Source organism: Canis aureus, chromosome 16 (assembly GCF_053574225.1).
Source record: "Canis aureus isolate CA01 chromosome 16, VMU_Caureus_v.1.0, whole genome shotgun sequence".
NCBI lineage: Eukaryota > Metazoa > Chordata > Mammalia > Carnivora > Canidae > Canis > Canis aureus.
Genome location: NC_135626.1, coordinates 62,080,669 through 62,100,573, shown reverse-complemented (window position 1 = coordinate 62,100,573; position 19,905 = coordinate 62,080,669). Strand labels below are relative to the sequence as shown.

At 46.0% G+C, this 19,905-nt stretch overlaps 1 protein-coding gene and 1 non-coding gene across 5 annotated transcripts in view; one reads left to right on the top strand and one right to left on the bottom strand.

Annotated features, from left to right (window-relative positions):
* The window catches only part of RPTOR (regulatory associated protein of MTOR complex 1), a 333,774-nt gene that overhangs the window by 302,750 nt on the left and 11,119 nt on the right, over positions 1-19,905 (bottom strand). The gene's annotated exons all lie outside the window — the stretch shown is intronic.
* LOC144287254 (U4 spliceosomal RNA) lies at positions 9,239-9,374 on the top strand. Its single transcript, XR_013355104.1, has one exon. It is a non-coding gene; the product is annotated as a U4 spliceosomal RNA (small nuclear RNA).

The following is a 19,905-nucleotide window of genomic DNA, read 5'->3' as shown; positions in this document are numbered from 1 at the left end:
TTGGAAAAAAAAATCTGTGACTATTTATATTCAAATTAATACACTATAAATTTTGAACTCAAATATCTTATTAACCTCATTTTAATTCATTAACTCAGTAATTTAGCTTTTTTGTACTTTTAATTTAGTAAAAGGACTATTTCACACATTTTACTGTTAATGCTTAACTAGCAATCTTTCTCCCTTCTTATGCATCTGTGTCTTACTGAACTATTTTGTATCATTTGTTTGATTAATAAATGACAAAGAAAGGGGCCCATAAGCACTGGAAATATTTAATAGGATGCAGGAAGCAACTAAGCAGATGAGGACCTCCACACCCCGCGATAAGGACAGGGCTCCCCAGGCCTAGTCTCATGATGCTGGGTGACAGGGCAGTAGCAGGCAAGGAAGAGACCACCTCGGTCAAATATTTTGCTTTCTTTTGACAAGCAACCTCCTTAAAAGCGTCAAGGAGTCTTCAAGACAGTAAGAAACTGCAAGATCTGAATCTAAGGGAGCAGGGACTCCAAGGCAACAGCAGACCTGCAGGGCATCTGCAGGTGAGGGGAAGAGGAATCAGGGAGCCCAGAGCATGAAGACTAAGGCAAGATTCCCCTGTAAGCTCGGACCCCACAGGCTGTGCTCTCAGGGCAGGGAGGTATAGCAGGCACCACCTCTCCTCCTACCCAAGCACCCCTGGGCACTTGGCGATGACAGGGCCAGGAAAGGAACAAAAGGTGGCCCTGTGGACACACAGCCACAGGTGGCCTTCATGCACTTCTTACACAGCTGAACTGAGTTATACTTCAGATGTCATACAACCGAGGGTTTCGGTTAGGGCATTTGCCACTGTCACCAGCATCTAATCTCAGAGCATTCCCATCACTCCATAAAGAACTGTGGTGCCCATCTGAAGTCACTCTCCATCTCCCATCCCCGACCATAGCCAAATCTGGACATTTTACACAAAATCCAACGTGTCATTTTCTGTGTCCTCCGTGCAAGTTTACAAGCTGGGCTTCTAGTTGTAGGTGGCCCAGGGGAGCTCAGTCCATGAACACAGCTTACCATCATCCCAGACTGAACGAACAGCCTGCAAAACAAACAAGAGCCCAGCCTGGGGGAAGGCACCTTCATCCTGAGCCCATCCCTGCAAATCACTTCCCAAGGCAAAAGCAGTAAGTAACAAAAAATAACAAAGCACCACACAAAATAAACGCATTACCAGAGGCAATGATTAACATAAACAACAAAACAGAAGACTTCTGGAATACCAGACAAATAATAAAATGCCATCCTTATATATTCAAATGAACTAAAAGGCAAATTTAAAATAACTACAAAAAGGAAATTTTTTAAAGTGATCTAGTAGTAAACCAAAGTTCTAAAAAGTGAAAATGACAAAAAACAAACAATATTAAGAACTCAGTAGATTGAGAGGATGAAACAGAATACAGAATGAGGGAAGATTCAGTAGATGACTAATAGTAGCACAGTCGTAGCTTCAGAGAGATCGCCTGAACTGGGTAAGAAGAAACTGCCCTGCCCACAATGCAGCACAAAAGGACAAAACAGAAATGGAAGAGAAACACAGAAAAGAGAGTGAACACGTATCTAATTAGTTTCAGTGTGGGGATGGGGGGCCTGAGCGGCAGTCTTCCGGCAGCTGACTGCTCCTGAGCAACAGTGGAAGCAGGAGGCAATGGGATGGTGCCTCCCAGGTGCTGCAAGGGACCCTCATCCTCGAACTCCGTGCCCAAGGAAAGCAAACTGAAAGAATCAGGAATCAGTAAAGACATTTCCCATCAGTAGACACTTGTGATGGGAAATTCCAAAATCTTTCTTACCAAAATAAAAGTGATCCCATATAAAAGGTCTAAGGTGCAAAAAGGAATGAAGAACAAAGTGTCACAAATATGTGCACGAACCTGAAAGTACGCTGACTGAATAATATGAGAATACTAAAAATTACACATGGTGGGGTGCCTGAGCGGCTCAGTCAGTTAAGCGTCTGCCTTAGGCTTGGGTCATGATCCTGGGATCAAGCCCCGTTTCGGGCTCCCTGCTCAGTGGAGAGTCTGCTTCTCCCCCTGCCTGCTGCTCCCCCTGCTTGTGCTCTCTCTCTCTCAAATAAATAAAATATTTTTTAAAAAAATTACTCATGGTGCTGAAACACAGAGATATAAAACACACAACACTGGCACACAGGAAACAAAAGTGTTAAATGGATCATCCGACGACTGAAGTTGTCCAGGAAAAGGATATAAAGGTCTTAATTTACTTTATAGTGTTTTTGAGTATTACTACTGTGATTGTTAGGAAATTATTACAAGAGAAAAATGGTACATTACTTCAAAAAGAGTAAAGGAGAAAGAAACTAACAAGTATTTTCAATCCATAAAAAGGTATATTAAAAAAGAAAAAGAGGGCACCTGGGTGGCTCAGTCATTTAAGCGTCTGCCTTTGGCTCAGGTAATGAATCCAGGGTCCTGGGATCAAGCCCCGTGGCAGGCTCTCTGCTTAATGAGGAGTCTGCTTGTCCCTCTGCCTCTCCCCCAGCTTGTGCTCTCTCTCTGGCTCTTTCTCAGATAAATAAATGAAATCTTAAAAAAAAAAAAAAAAAGTGCTGGCAGGAAAAAAAAAAAATATATATATATATATATGTATATACGCATGTATATATATGAATGACGGCATATTTAAGCCCAAATAAAGATAAATAGACTAAATGTTCCAATTAAAAGACAAAAGTTGTCGGACTAGATTTTTTTTTACTCTATCTACAAGCTGTTTACAAGAAACATGAAAAACATAAGGATACGAAAAGGATGATGTAAATAAAGAGATAGGAAAATAATCAGTGAAAATACCAAACAAGAGAAGACTGGTGTGACCACATTAATGAGACACCACAGACCTACAGCACAAAGCTATAAGGGGACAGCTGGGGACAGAGAATGACTCTGTCACAGCATAGACTCCAGTACTCAAGGAAGACAGTTTCAGAGATGTATGACATAACATCGCCTCTAAATATAAACAAACCATGAACGGAAAGAACCACAAAGAGAACAAGACACATTTACAAACATGGTCAGAGGATTTAATACAGCTCCCTCTGTTACTGATAGAAGTCAGAGAAGTCGGTGAAGATGAACACCAGAAACAAAATATCTGACTCAATGCACACAAACAGGATGTGGCACCAACAACTGTAGGTAAACCATATGTCCAAGCACACGAGGAGCATTTATAGACTGATCAATACAAGTTTTTAAGGCAAAGTTCAACAAATTTCAAGGGACTAAAATTCAGAATGCATAGGCACACACATGAAGAGTTGTGCAAGTCAATGACCCCACAACACCAGGGGGCGCCACACACATAGGTCAGTGGGGTAAAGGGCTCCCCTACAGACATGCAGTACACCCATTACCTCATTGATGAAGTCATACGGACATTCTCTGCTCAAAATGCAACTAAGTAAGAAATCAAACATCAATCCTAGGAAAATTCCTCTATGTTTAAAAATCACAAGGCACACTTCCAAAAGCTAATAATGAAGTCAAGATGAAATTCAGAAAATAATTTGAACTGAACAATAATAAAAATATTAAATATCAAAACTCACTGAATGCAACTAATAAGCATTTAATTTATATATTTATATAATTCATAATCTAAATTTTTATAATTATATGCCTCTGTTAGAAAAGACAAATGACAGGGTGCCTGTGTGGCTCAGTCAGTTAGGCAACTGACTTTGGCTTGGGTCATGATCTCATGTTCCTGGGATCAAGCCTTGCATTGGACTCTACACTGCTTCTCCCTCTGCCCCTTCCCCTGCTCATGCTCACACTCACTTTCTCTCTCTCAAATAAAATTTTTAAAAAATGGAAAAGACAAATGACTGGGAATTAATAAGTATCCATCTCAAGAATTTCCCCCTCAGGATGCCTGGGTGGCTGGCTTAGTGGTTGATCACCCACCTTCAGCCCAGGGCGTGATCCTGAAGTCCCAGGATCAAGTCCCACATCAGATTCCCTGCATGGAACCTGCTTCTCTCTCGGCCTATGTCTCAGCTTCTCTCTGTGTGTCTCTCATGAATAAATAAACAAATAAATAGTCTTTAAAAAAAATTTCCCCCTCAAGAATGGGGGGGGGGGGGCTAGGCAATAAAGTAAATCCAAGGAAATGATCAGATTTAAAAATAAACTATTACCAAGCAAACTATAGCCTATCAACAAAGCCAAGAGCTGGTTAGTTGAAAGACTAATAAAAGTGACAATCCTCTGGCAAAAACAGCGAGAAAGTTGGGGCACATGGGTGGCTCAGTTGGTTGGCCGCCAGCTCTTGATTTCGGCTCAGGTCATGATCTCAGGTCAGGTCATTATATTGGGGTCCTGGGACTGAGCCCTGCATTGGGCTTTGCGCTCAGCAGGGAGTCTGCCTGAGGATTCTCTCTCCCCCTCTCCCTCTGCCCCTGCTCACATGCATGTGCATGCTCTCCCTCTCTCTCTCTCAAATAAATAAATAAATCTTTAACAAAAAATAGAAAGAGCAGACATACAAATGCTCAGTGTCAGGAATAAAAAGGGAACATAACCACGATCCAAAGACTTTTAAAAGATCACAGGAAGATACATGAACTTTATGCCCACAAATTTGAAATCTAGATACAATGGACAATGTCCTCCAAAAAAATGTTAACAATATAACTTCTCAAAACCGACTTTAGAAAAACAAAACAGAATATCATTTTAAAAGCCTAAATCAGGGATCCCTGGGTGGCGCAGCGGTTTGGCGCCTGCCTTTGGCCCGGGGCGCGATCCTGGAGACCCGGGATCGAATCCCATGTCGGGCTCCCAGCATGAAGCCTGCTTCTCCCTCTGCCTGTGTCTCTGCTTCTCTGTCTCTCTCTGTGTGACTATCATGAATAAATAAATAAAATCTTTAAAATAAATAAATAAATAAAAAGTAAAAAAAATAAAAGCCTAAATCATGACTTTTAAAAACTCTTTTTACAAAGGAAAAATTAGGATTTTGTGGCTTCACTGGCAGGTACCACCAAGCGTTAATAGAACAGATACTCCCCATACTGGGGGATCATCTCCTGTGGCTCAAGAGTTTCCATAAAGCCTGAAGTGTCCCCAGAGCCACAAAGGAAGGCAGCACAGTAGGGCTGACTCCTCCAAACACCAGTTCCCTAGATAAATGGGGAAGGCTGGTGCTCGGGGCCAGCTATCCGATCCAGGGGATAGCACCTGAAGCAGGTGAGCCAGTAGGAAGCTGAGGTCTGGCTACTCTGTGTCCACACACCCTGCCTTTGCAAGCCCAGCAGCCTTACACAGGTGTGACGGGAGGAGGTAGGAAGCTGAGTGCGTGCATGGGCCGCAGGACTCACGATGAGATGGAAGACACCGGGAATGCTGCTTATAAAACAACATACAAAAATAAGTTACCTGCTTACATACTAGAAAAAAAAATTTAACACAGCCAAACAATTCAATTCTTAAAAGATGCTATTTAGGAAAGCATCATGATAACATCAAGTACCTGAAAGAAATCGAACAAAAGACGGGCATCACCTCTACAGGGAAAAATAAATAACTTTATTTAGGTAAATTAAAGAAGACCTACCTAAGAAATGAAGACATGTCAGGTTCATGGACTGGAGCACTCAGCTTTGTAAAGATAGCAAATCTCCCCAAACTGCAATATAGGCCCAATGCAATCTCCATCAATATCCAACACATTATCTTTCTTTGAACCTGCAAACTAATTCCTCAACTTATTGGAAGAACAACCAAGACATTCTCAAAGAAAACAAGTGCCAGTAAGGAACCTGGGTGGCTCTGCCTTCAGCTCGGGTCATGATCCCAGAGTTGTGGGATCAAGCCTCACATCAGGCTCCCTGCTCTGTGGAAAGCCTGCCTCTCTCTCTCTCCCTCTGCCCTTGTGCTCTCTCCCTCTCTGTCAGATAAATAAATAAAATCTTGAAAAGAAGAGAAGAGAAAAAAAAAACAAGTGTGAGGACCTCCCTCACACAGTGTTCCATAAAGCCCAGCAATTAAGCAAGGGCTGACTAATAAGAATGAAGAGAAAGCCCCAAACAGACCTACGTCGACATGGACGCCTGACACATGACAGAGCCTTACAGATGAGGGAAAGGACAAGCTTCTCAGCAAAATTCACCAAGATGACCAGAAATCCACATGGGAAAAAACAGAAATGGGACCCCTACCTTACACCACACAAAAGCATATAAAGACCTACACATGCAAGAAAGTCCAAGGCCTTCCCAGGTCAGACAGGAGACCACCCAAGCACTAGGCTTAACGAGAGTGAGGGACCAACAGCACTGAAATCGAGAAGCCAAAAAACTCCACAAAGAACATTAAGACACACCTCAGAGTGGAAAGGTATTCTTTTTTTTTTTTTTAATATTTTATTTATTTATTCATGAGAGAGAGAGAGGCAGAGATGCAGGCAAGGGGAAAGCAGGCTCCATGCAGGGAGCCCAATGCGGAACTCGATCCCGGAACTCCAGGATCACGCCCTGGGCTGAAGGCAGGTGCTCAACTGCTGAGCCACCCAGGGATCCCCAGAAAGCTTTCTTGATACACAGCCAAAATACACAAAAGCTCCTAAAATCAGTAGGAGAAAGATGACAACAGAAAAATAGAAGACCTGAACAGGCTTTTTTTTTTTTTTTTTTAATAAAGAGAATTTGCAATTACCCTGTACCTGTACGCGCGACTGCACAGCACATCAGAACATTTAAGAATGTTCATTTCAACATCATTCAGGAGTGGGATGGGATAAACTGTGACACAGACATGTAATGAGATATTTTACAGAAGTGAAAATGAATTAATTACGCATATTCTGAACAACCAGGGAAATCTGACAAATGTTAACATTGAGGAAAGCAGCAACACACAAAACATAAATGCAATGCATCATTCATATAAACTTCAAAGTGGCAAAACTGAAGCACGATTTCCAGAGATGCACGCATAGGTAGGAAAATCATAAAGAAAAGTGAAGTGCATCTCACCCAGAAACGGAAGAACAGCAGCTGAGACTTGGAGGGAAGAAGTAACTGTGCCGTGGGCAAAAGACTCATGGACTCCAAAGGGCTACAATGGTCTATTTCCTGACCTGGACAGAGGCTACATGGGTATAGTTTTTATAAATACTGGTTAAATTATAAATAGACATTTTATGCATTTTATCACCTCATAATTTTTTAAAAGAAAATCATATTGAATCAGGTGAGGAAAAAAATCTTCTTCAATAAAACAGCTAAATGTAAAGAGTAATTAGACTGCCCTTCCAACACTGTAATGATTATTAACACTGAAAGAGGATTTCTGCAAGTAACTAAACCCTTAAGGTAGCAAGTCACATCCAGCACTCCTAAGACTGCGTGACAAAGTGCCAAATTTAGATTTGTAACACCAAAACAGGAAAGGATTTTATTCTTAAATCCTCTTACATGTTAAACAATTATTTCCATTTCACCCTCTGACCTACCTGGCTTTATAAAGCCCAAATGAAATGCACATGATTCTATCGGGAAAGGAGGAACTCTAAATCTAGGCTTGTAAATTACCTGTCTAGGGATCCTGCAAGCTGAACTCTTACAATCTTTGATCTGTACTATTAATTTGATACACCAATGTAATCTTAAATTTTAATGCCACATTTAAGCTGGAAAGTGAAATGCCACTGGGGGAAAAATTAGATTCAGTGAAAGAACAACTCTAACACATAACTATTTATTAACAGTACAGAATCAACTATCAACTAATCTATTTAATAAAAGGTGATATAGTTGTGCAACATTCATCTCTCCAACATATCCTATCTTCCATGACTCATCTGTGGCTCATCTGTGGTATCATACTGAGGAAGATCTCCACCTCCAGAAAAGATGGAATAACTAATCCCAGACTAGCCCTCCCACCATACATGACCAGAAAATTGCACAAAACATATAAAACATTTCTTCAGCATCAAACAACATACAGTACAGGAATATGGTCGCTGAGAGAAAGAAAGCAAATGAGGTGAGCCCCATAATCACCAAGCTTTCTACGTGGACAGACGGGGCTCCAAGCAGAGCAAAGTAGGATCACTGAGCTGAGGAGAGAGATCAGAGTTCATGGAGGCTGAAAGACCTGGGCCAGATGGCCCAGAGTATCAAATGGAAGATAGCTACACAGAGCTCTCCTCCATGTAGCTATCTACATGGGGTCCAGAAATCTATATGGCGTCTCTCATGTCCTTGGCGAAGCACTAGGCTGAGCATGCGTCAGCAAGACCACAGGAGGCCAAGCAAAGAACAGCTACTGGGTGAGGCTGGCAATCCAAGTTCCAACAAGTCAGAATGAAGAGACCTTACTAAACATCCAGAACACTCAGCAGAAAGCCCAAAAAGGCCACACCTGAGGCACAGGGCTAACCTAGGCCCAGAGCAAAGGCTTCTCTAGACTAGGGGTCATCCCATTTTTCCTAGAAAGAGCCAGACAGTAAGTATTTTAGTCTTGCAGGCCTAACACCTCAACTACTCAACTCTGATACTGTAGCATGAAAATAACACAGATGATAAATGCCATGGCGGTATTCCCACAGGCACTATTTATCAAAACAAGTGGGAGGCCAGATGAGGCCTAGGGGCCATAGTTTGCCACCTCCGGATGGGCTAGAAGACAAGCCTTGAGAGAATGAAGTTGATACCAAGTCGATTAACTGCCCAACAGAACAAAATCCAACACTGTTTAAGTGAAGACGATACCAGACCCACACACACAACACAACAATCACAATGTCCAGCATCCAACAGAAAATTACTAGATGTAAGGAAAAGCAGGAAAATGTAATCTGTAAACAGAAGAAAAGCAGTTAACAGAAACAGACCCAAAAATAACAGTGATGATGGAAACAGCAGACAAAAAGAGCATTAAAGTGGTTATAAATTTGTATAAGGATTTAAAGGAAAATGTGAATATAAAGGAGAGAAATATAAACCATGAAAAAGACCCAAATAGAATTTCTAGAAAATAAAAATATAATATCTGAAATGGAAAAAACACTGGATGGGCTTAACAACATATCACACACTACAGAAGGGTAGATGACAGAACCTGAAGACATGGCAATAGAAACAATCCAACCAGAAATAGCAGAAAAGGGCATAAGCAGTAAAGAGCCTCAACAGAGCAATGTCAAGTATCTAAAACAAATGTCAAGCTTTGCGCAGTGGCAGTATCATAGCCAATGAGGTTTATCCGAGGTGTGATTATTGCTAATAAAACAAATGTCATCAAAGGGGCACCTGGCTGACTCAGACTCTTGATTTCGGCTCAGGTCATGATCTCAGGGTCATGAGATCCAGCCCTGCATCAGGCATTGCATTCAGCATGGAGTCTGTGTCTCTCCTTCTCTACCTCCCACTGTCCCTCCCCCCACTCTCGCACATGCATGCATGCACGCATGCTCTCTCTCAAATAAATAAAAATATTTTTAAAAAGATGTAACACTGCAAACCTTAAAACCACCACCAAATCTCCATCCACAGAGGCCATATCATAAAAGTAATCTTTTTCTTAATTACCGTTAAAAAAATCATGCAGGAAAAAAAAAAAATCATGCAGGATTTAAAAATTAAGCACAGGAAAATAAAATGTTTTATAAATATAATTCTATCAATCCCTACCTCTCATCCTGCCCGTACGTGTGTACTTTTCCATGAATGTTTTACATAGATAAACACATACTGTTATATGTACATACAGCTTTTTAAGAGCACAGACAGGATGTCATATAACCTGTTCCATGCCTTGTTTGGAGGTTACTTTAGTTTTTTTAATTTAATAATATGTCTTAGAAACCTTCCCATGAGAGCACATGTAGAAGGACTTTGCTGTCTTCGCTAGCTGCAAGGAGTCTGGTGTACAATGCACCATAATTCAACCAGTTCTCTGTTGATGGACACGAGGTCGTCTGCAACCACTCAGGAAACACTCAGTGAATGAGTGAGTGCTGCCATGAATATTCTTACAGGAAACAGGAATAATTTTAAAATGGCAGTTTTCTCCATTTGCTTAGATTTATTATTCCTGGATTAGGCTCATAATTCTATAAAGATAATTCCTTATCTTTATCTTATCTATAAAATCAGGCCATTTGTGAAAATATTAACATACTACTTTTGGAACACGTGTCTACATTCAAGCCATCAAATGAAGAATACAAATAATCTACAGAATTAACCTTAATCTACTCAGCATGAAATTCATCTCCAAGAAAAAAGACATCATCAGAGACAATCTGGTAACTATTTCTCAAATATAGTTATTTAAGTGATTATATATTTAGTTAAGTGAAAACTCTCAGTAATTAAATAAAGCAATAAAATAGATCATAAATTAGGATCCTCTGTCTAAAGTTTCATGTAGTAACCTAAGACACTAACAGAGCACTAGCAAATGTATCATAAATAAGCATGTCCTGGCAGAGCTTACAGTAAGCAAGGGCAGAGGCGAGGGGCTCACAGCCAACCCCCAGCCAAGGAGGACAGATGAGTGTTAGAGTTGGGGACAGGAGGAGTGGCCAAGGGAATGAGGCGGGGTCTCCAAGTCCACTCCAAAAAGGCATGCTTTTTTGGCACTGTGGGTTCTGGACAGCATCTGAAGTAGACCTAGCACAGGGAGCCCAAACCACTGAGGGGTCACTGCCTGACACACTGGGCTGCAGGACCCAGGCAAACCTGACACCAGGGAGAGCCAGACAGGTACTCAAAACTGAAACTCAGGAGAATATGAAGCAAACCAGAACTCATGGAGGAAACTCAAGCTCTGAAACTTAGTAACAGGTGCCTAGCTGTTGTGAGAGCAGGGAGTCGCTGAACAGAAAGAGCAAGGGCCCAGTGATCAGCACCAGGACACAAAGAACGAATCAAAGTTACAGAAATATGGCTTCAGATACAGTTCCCAAGTCCAGTGGTCAGTGCCAGGTCTTCAACTTCTGGGTCAGCCCCCACACCCTTCCTCCCAGTGGGGTCCCAGGACAGTTGACTGCTTGGCTCATTTCTTCTGGGACTCAGGACAGCACTAGGCCAATGAGCCCACCTGTGGGAAAGGCAATACAGAGTTAATAGTTGGGGGTGTCACCAGCAGCAGGAAGGGCCTTACAGCAAGCACATGTCCAGAGACGTCCTCCAGTAGCTCCTGGTGAACCCAGCAGTTGGCCTCACAGACCAGATCCTACTGGAATAAAGCATTTTTACCTTCAGAGCATCTTTACTAGCGAGAAGGAAACAGTAACGACCTCTCCTTCCCAGCCTGACCTGGTAGATTCCCAGAAATGTTTTTACAAAAATGCTCATTCTGAAAGAAATGAATTTGATGTCAAAAAAATGAGAGAGCTATTACTGAGCACCTAATACCTGCCATGATGGCTTACAAGAATCCACTCATTTTCAGTAGTGTTCACAAACAGTGCTTTATGGGAAGAAAGTCATAAAGTCTAGTTTTTGGTACATCTACAACACTTACCAGAACCTCACACAAACATACTTGGGCAGAGCATGGATCTCAGGGAGCACTCACACCCCTGGAGGAAAAGGGGCCAGCAAAGGGTTAAAGAAAAAAAAAATTGAAAGAAAGGCAATCTAAGCCTGCCCAGTTTGGAGCTCCTCCTAGGAGGGTGGTCACCTGAACAATTTCTGCCCCTTACCGATGGATGAAAATCGCAGGCACAGCTTGCTGGCTCCACGGGTGGCAATTTTCACTTTTTCCTTTTAAGCAAGCACACAAAAACGTGATGGAGCTCATCAGTAACTACGCAACAATGAGCGTGTGGAGGGAAGGCGTAGGTGCACAGGTCACCGCCCCTCAGAACAGGAAGACCTGTGACCCACTGGGCACCCGGCCGGGTGTCAGCAGTCCCCAGTATCCCACAAATACTGTCCCATGTAATCCTCACAACCACACTGTCCAAGGTGGCTTGGGACTCGTTTTACAGATGAAAACGCTAGGATGGAGGCCGAGACACACAGCGGAAAAGGAACCGGCTTGGGCCAAGATCAGTGAGACACCAGGTCCCCTCTCTTGGATAAAAACACGGCTGCCTCTTCAATTTTTGGAAAACGTCTGTTGGGATTTTCTGAGTCTCCATAAGAAGGGACTTTAAACCAACAAGAGGGGATCCCTGGGTGGCTCAGCGGTTTAGCACCTGCCTTCAGCCCAGGGCCTGATCCTGGAGTCCTGGGATCGAGTCCTGCATCAGGCTCCCTGCATGGAGCCTGCTTCTCCCTCTGCCTGTGTCTCTGCCTCTGCCTCTCTGTCGTTCTGTGTGTGTGTGTGTGTGTCTTGAATAAATAAATAAAGATCTTTAAAAATAATAAAAGATAATAATAAATAAAAAATAAACCAACAAGAAATGTCGCCCTAGGCCACACAGAGAACAGGTCAGAAGGAGGCAGGAGCCACTGTTCCTAGGTCGGGTCAGATCAGGGCTTGGGCTGCCAGCGCGGCTCCTTAGCAGCAAAGGCCGTGCCGAAGCTGCCCTCGGAGCTTCGCTCCACCCGGCGGTGAGGCAGACATCTGCCAGGCGTGTCATCAGGATGCCAGACGACCCTGCGCCAACGGTCTGCAAACTGCCAAGCAAACTGCCAAGCGATGAAGCGCCCCGCGTTGGGCCCAAGCGTGCACCTCACGCACATGGCCGCTTCCCTCACCGCCCACCTCTCCCGCCGCACACCCTGCAGGCTCCTCGGCCTTGCACGCCTTGCACGCCTTGCACGCCCTGTTTGCCGCTGCCCCAGCGCCGGGCCGCCCGTCTGTCCTCCCAGGCCCCGGCTCCATGACCTCCGCCTCTCTCTTCGCTCCCTGACAACCGTTCCTCAGTTCAGCTTCTACTAAATTCCCTGTTCCACCAAAACTTCTCAGAAGTCCCCGAGGGCCCTGGCTCCTTTACGCGACAAACACGTACAAAGTCTCTCCCGCGGGACAGACCGGCGCCGCCATCCTGGTCAGCCCTCCGCACTGGGGGCAGGACGGCCCGCCCTCCGCCCTCCGCCCTCCGCCCTCCGCGGGCCGCCGAGAACACGGAGGACTGGGCTCCGGCGCGATGCTGCGGGGACGCTGACGGCACGGCCGCGCCGAAGACCCATTACGGGTCCTCTCCGTCACCCGGTAACCCACCCCGGGCGCCCGCACCCAGGAGCGTCGGTGCACGTCTCCCACGAGCCAGGGGGACAGCTGTGCAGCACGCACGCCGCCTCGTCCGCCACAGGCAAGCGCGGCCCTGAGGGCGCCTCACCCGGTGAACGAGCGGGCACCCGAGAACCGCAGACACCAGGCGTCCGCTGCCCGAGGGCAGCCGTCAGGACGGCGGCTTCCCAGCACGAGGGAGGCCTGAGTGGAGCCTCCGGGGCCGGCCCGGTCACCTCGCTGTTTCCTGAGCCGTGTGCCAGGCACGTGGGTGTTCACGTGTTGACGATTCACGGAGCGCTTAAGATGTGAGCTTTCCAGTTGGGCTTTGCTGAGATCTACTAAAAATGAACTTAAAAATGGAGTCCCACTTAAGGGACCCTAAGCAACTACGTTTTGTAAGGACACTTAGCACCGGACGCAGAAGAAAGCAGAGGCCCCACGCTCAGAAAACGCGGGAGCAAGGCAGGGCCAGGCGCAGAGCCGCTCCCGGTCCCCCGTCGCGGCCGTGACCCAGCCCACACTGAGCCTCCTGCCTTCTGTCCCTGCACCAACTGCTTCCCAGGTTGTGGGGACCCCTGAGAGTGCGCCATGACCCCCTGTCACCCAGACCGATACTCTGTTCCCATGGGTGTTTCCCAGTGCAAACTGTCGCAGGAAACCAGATGGTCCGGCTCATCTCCTCATGCCCACTGGCTTCAGGACGTGGCTGCCCTGGGCCCAGCCATCCAACCCTGGCCCACCAAGGGCTGTCCCTTCAGGAGGAGCCAGGATTAAAACAGGAAGAAGTTTTGCTGGAAGGGTTAGGACTGGCAGACACCAAGCATGGCACTTAAGAAATGTCATGGGTCAACTGCTTCCCAAAAAAGACGTTCTCCCGTTCTCCTCCTTGGCGTCTGTTAAGCCACAGGATTCCCTTCTCCTCAACTCTGACCAAGCTCCCAGATGGACAGCCTCTATCTTCATCCTTCAAGATCTCCTACCATCTGGCATTACCCCTATGGAGTCAAACTTGACTCGTGTCTTCAAGTTTCAGGGTACCTCAAACTCAATCTGTCTACACCCAAGTTCATTATGTCTCCTCTGGAAGCACGCCTTTCTCTGAGTTCACTTGATGTTACTGATCTCTTGGTTCCAGATTTAGGCACAACAAAAAAATTTAAAAATAAGACAGTAAGACTTGAAGACATCACCATAAATGCATGTTTCACTTAATACAGAGATGGTTACACCTGATGGAACTATTTCTAGATGTACATAAATGGGGGATGGGGGGAGAACAAGTAGAGACAACTAACACGACCTCAGCCAGGTGATGAAGGTCACATCCACAGTGACAAGTCAGGCTCAGAGCACCGACCCTCGATATGACATGATGAGATGGGCACTTTCCCTCTGGGCTCTTCCTCCCCAAACCTATGACCCCATCTTATCATGTGACAACCATCAGACACACCCCAACAGGCAGAAAGTCTACTGCACCCCTGCTCAGCCCTCCTTAGAACTGTCGGTCACCCGAGACTAGACTGAGAGACCCTTGCCACCAAGAGGAGCCAAAGGAGACGTGACAACTGAACGGAGTGTGGTGTCCTGGGTGGGGCCCTGGGGCAGAGGAGAGAGAACAGTGAAACACAGCGAAACGCAGGAAATTTGAATGAAGTGTGGGCTTTAGCTGATAATAACATATCAATAATCATCAGCTGTGACAAATGTGCCATCCTAATTTAAGATGTTAGGAAGAGGGGAACCTGGGTACACAGTATATAGGATATAGGAACTCTATCTTCTCGATTTTTCTATGAATCTAAAACTGTCATAAGAAGACTTTATTAAAAACAACAACAAAAACAAAAATACTGCATAGTTTCTCTTTCCTCAAATTATTCCCCAACCCCCTGACTCTCTCCTCTCTCTCAGACTGTTCTGATTCCACACTTCACGGCCCACCCCCACTCAGAAACCTTCAGAGACTGTGGCTTCCCCAATAAACGTCCTTTCCTTAGCTTGCCATCCAGGCCTTCAAAGATCTGGTTCTAGCTGCGTGTGGCACTGCTGGGCACAGAGGGCTCCGCATCGCTCCGGACAGCCCCCCTTCCACCCCCTCCACTGCACCCCCCTCACTCCATCCCCCATCTGGCTTCCATGGTTTTCCTGACGACTACATCCCCCAGCTCCATCTTCTGTCTCACCTCGCCTGAGTCCTCACCACCTGCCCTCCCAGGGAACAGCTCCTGCAGGCAGTCCACCGATGTGCATCAACCTAAACTGCACCCACCACAGCCTTCACCCCTCCCCACACCTCCTTAACTGTAGAGAAGGATCAAGCTCCCTGCTGAGCATTCAAAGCATGGCGATGTGGTGCCCCCACCCCAGCCGCCCACACCATTCCCCACTGTGCTCCAAAAAAGCCCTCCTGTCACTGACACTGGACACCACCCACACACCTCCCTAGAAGGGCCTTCCCTCCACATTCTGGCCAAATGCTCCCCATCTCCATCCATGCCCGCCTCAGGTCCTATGTCCCCCAGAAGCCTTCCTCAACCAGACCAGTCATCCTATTCTTCTCCACCGAGTGATAACACAGCCTGGAACATTACACATCTCAACATTATCAGTCTGATCCACTAAGCCGGTCAGCTCGGGCACTGATCTTACAGTGCTCCCCAAGTAATGGACCAGGTCACGTTCCCTTTTCATTCCCACCGAGGACTGCACGGCAGAGGCGCTCACTCGGCAGTCAGCAAGTCAGCAAAAAATGTGTGAGCAGTGGCTGGGTGGCAGTGCCCCAAGCAGCAGGCACAACCGTGCTCTCCCAGCTCCGGCACCCAATGCTCACGCTCCCTGATAGGCTAAGATAACACTGCAGGCTGAGGCCAGATCCCGGCTCACCACTCACTAGCTATGTGACCTCTGGCAAATTACCTAACTCTTGGCGCAGTCCACTCAACTGTAAATGTACCTGCTCACAGGTTGTTCAGTAATCAAAGGGGCTGTCAATATGGAAAACCCACACCACCTGGCACATAGTTAAGTATGATTTAAAACAAAGCTACCACAGATCTTATTCAACCCACAATGGGGTCCATCCCAGTAAACCCATCATAAGGTGAAAATGTCACAAGACCTGACCTATGGTCGTAGCTTAGCCAAGCCTGGCTTCCATGCAATCGGGACACTCACATTAGCCTACACTTGGGCAGAATCATCTTGCACGAGCCCATCTCACGGCACAGTGTTGACCATCTATGTCATTTACTGAATACTGTAGAGAACATGACAAGCAGTGGCTGTTTGGGGACAGGATGGCTGTCACTGTATCGGCTGTTGATCCTGCTGATCGCTGGCTCGCCAGGGGCTACGCTCGCTGCCCAGCAACATGAGAGGATCGGACCCCATATCATCACCAGCCCGGGAAAGATACGAATTCAAAATCCCAAGGAGGTTTCTACTGAATACATAACATTTTCACACCATCACAAAGTCGGAAACTTGTAAGTCAAGGACTGTCTTCTATTATTTTCCCAGAGGCAGAAAAGATGTTAAAGCTGGTAGCTGGGCCAGTGTTAAAGCTGATCTAGTTCTTGGGTGTTGTGGGAGTTTCCTGAGTGTTTATTATTATGCTTCAGATCCTACAAGGGTGAGGATATCAAAAATGAGAAATTCAAAATAGTCCTTTAGGGATGCCTGGGTGGCTCAGCGGTTGGGCGTCTGCCTTTGGCTCAGGGGGTGATCCCAGGATCAAGTCCCGCATCGGGCTCCCCGCAGGGAGCCTGCTTCGCCCACCACCTGTGTCTGTCTCTCTCTCTCTCTCTGTGTCTCTCATGAATAAGTAAATTAAAATCTTAAAAAAAAAAAAATAGTCCTTTAGTGGCACATATAGTATGATCCCGGTTGCGGGAAAAGGCAAAAAGGAGGATGGAGAAGCAGAAAATACGCCAAAATATTAACAGTGCCATAGCAGGATATTTATATAATTTTTATTCTCGTTATGTTTTTCCCTATTTCCTAAATATTTTACGACACGTGTTATTTGTGTAATCTGAAGGAAAACAAGTTTCCAAGAAACTCAGCTTCTCCAATAAAAATGCTAAAATACTTTTCAAATACTAAAACCATCCCCAGAATAAAGTTCCATTCAAAGAACAAAACAGGGTGCCTGAGTGGCTCAGTCAGTGAAGCATTTGCCTTCGGCTCAGGTCATAATCTCTGGGTCCTGGGTTCGAGTCCCGCATCTGGACCCCTGCTCAGTGGGGAGTCTGCTTCTCCCTCTGCCTCTCCCCCTGCTTGTGCTCTCTTTCTCTCTCTGTCAAATAAATAAATAAAATATTTTTAAAAAAACATAGGATGAAACTATTCTGGGAAACAGTCCTGCCTGCTAACCAGGTAATAACACTTTCTCAGGAGAAGTGCTGCATGCATGATGCAAGAGACTGAGGTGAGGGGTAGCTCAACAGAAGGGTCTGAGCCAGATGCCACTGCCACCACCACCACCACCACCACCACCACCACCACCACCAGGAGGCAAGGCCAGGCCACCAACAAACCAGACACAGCCAGGGCATTTCTGGTGCACTGTGATCATCTACTCTGTGATGGGACAATGAATGACACACATGAACACTCCAGGGTATTCAGGATATCGATATGGGAAAGAAACACAAGACACCTTGTATTTCTTAAATGCTTCTGGCTCTACAGAAACTAATTCTGAACCTCAGCCAGGTCTCAGAGGGAGAGCAGGAAAAGGAAATGTCTAATTTACATTTGACAGTGGTTTTATTCTCATTTATCTTTAAACTGCAGGTCTGATCAACTTTCAAGGATAAAAGAAGTTATCCAAGAGAACACCAAACTGGACAATATTCATGCATGGCTCATCACCAGCACCATGGCCTGGGGACAAGAGTGTGGCAGGGATGAATAAAGACCAGACACCAAGGGGGACAGGGGGCCTGGGACCCATTTTAAGCAACACTATCAACATTCACCCTGAAACACCCTTTAGAGAAAACTATCCCCAATTTCCAGATTCAGACATGCTCTCCCCCTTCCCAAATGCCCACAGTAGCTTGCCCCTCTCTCTCCTACATCCAGCCAGGGCCTGTAAGTCGCCGTGCCGCCTCCTGCAGCCAATCAATGACCAAGCACCATCAATCCCGTTCCAGGAGCTCTCAGGGCCACCCACACCTCTCTGGCACGGGCCTAGCTCAGCTGCAGCCAGCTCTTCCTCAGCTCCCACCTCCCCACCCTCAGTGCACTCCTGACCCATGCCCCCTCCCTAACACAGATTCTCACACACACACCCCTCCTCACACCCCACACATAACACATCCTCTCTCTCACTGCAGCCAGTGAAATCTTTCTAAAATCCTGATTATGTCATTACTCTGCTTTAAAACATTTCTTAATTGTCCTTGAGACAAAATCCAAATTCCTAAGGTCTTGTAAAGCTTGTCATGGCTGGCCTTGTCCACCTGTCCACCCGCAGAGACTCCTACCACTTCTCCTGACTGATGTTTATTGAGTACCTAACCAGACGTCACTGTGTGAGAAGTTAGGGATGCAGCAGTGAACAAAACAAAGTCCCGTCTGATTGGGGTTGACAAAACAAATACAGAAGCTGGTGTTAGAGTGGCAGCAGCACCTGAGGGAAAATACAGCAGCAGGTGGCCAGCTGCAGCCTTAGGAAGCACACAGGGAAACCCTCACCAGGAGGCCAGGCCTCAGAGAAGGGCAGTTCCCCAGAGCTCCTGCTCTCACCTCCCCATCTTCACACACCCTGGTTGCTCGGCCGGCCCTCCTGCCCTCTCCCCTCTCTGCCCAGCGAATTTCTGTTCCCTCCTAGGTTCTGACTCAGAGTGCCAGCCTTCCAGGAGGCCTTCCTCGCACTCTGTATGCAGTCACCACCAGCCCAACGCCCTGCCTTGAGTCAATCCATCTTCCCTCCAAAACTGGAAAACGTCTTAAAAGCAGGAGTTGTTCAGCGGTGAATCACCAACGCTTAACACACTGCCTGGCACAGAGAGGCTGTAGACACACATTAGCTGGATTACAGAATTGTACAAATCAGTTGCCTGAGACTTAGCTACCCTTCCCCTCTCCGCAGCCCCACCCCCGACCTGCACACGCTTCCACTTATCCCACTGCCCCCCGCACAGAGCTCAGTTGAGCGCCTCAGGCACGCAGATGCAGACACGGTGGAAATGTCCAGCCAGCAGAATTCCTGAAATCACTAACTTGTGACTCCACCGCAGATACATAATTATCCCATTGTGCTTTTATTTTGTATAAGAATGTTGTTTTTCTCAAATCAGATACAAACTCCTCAAGGGCCATGCCCACTCCTGTGTGTGAGTGTTACACGACTCCAGGCTCAGCACCAAAGGGCGAACAGTACTAAATGCATATAGTAACCATGACCTCCACAGCAAACACCAAGGAACCCTGAAACTCACTTTGAACAGCATATTCTTCTAGTTAGGATTTGGGCATTTTACCGTATGTAGAATGTGCCTCAAATAGTAACGTCAGTAAATATTAACCCCTTAGTAAGTCTGCTTCCCCAAGTGCCTGGGTTACCAATTCAGAAACTCCCCTCTGTGCACCCTAGTCTGGGGCAAGTGGCTAAACGAGGGTGGTGGAGCCAGAGACACCAATATTGGAAGGAAGCAACACCATGTGCTTTCTTTTTTTTTTTTTT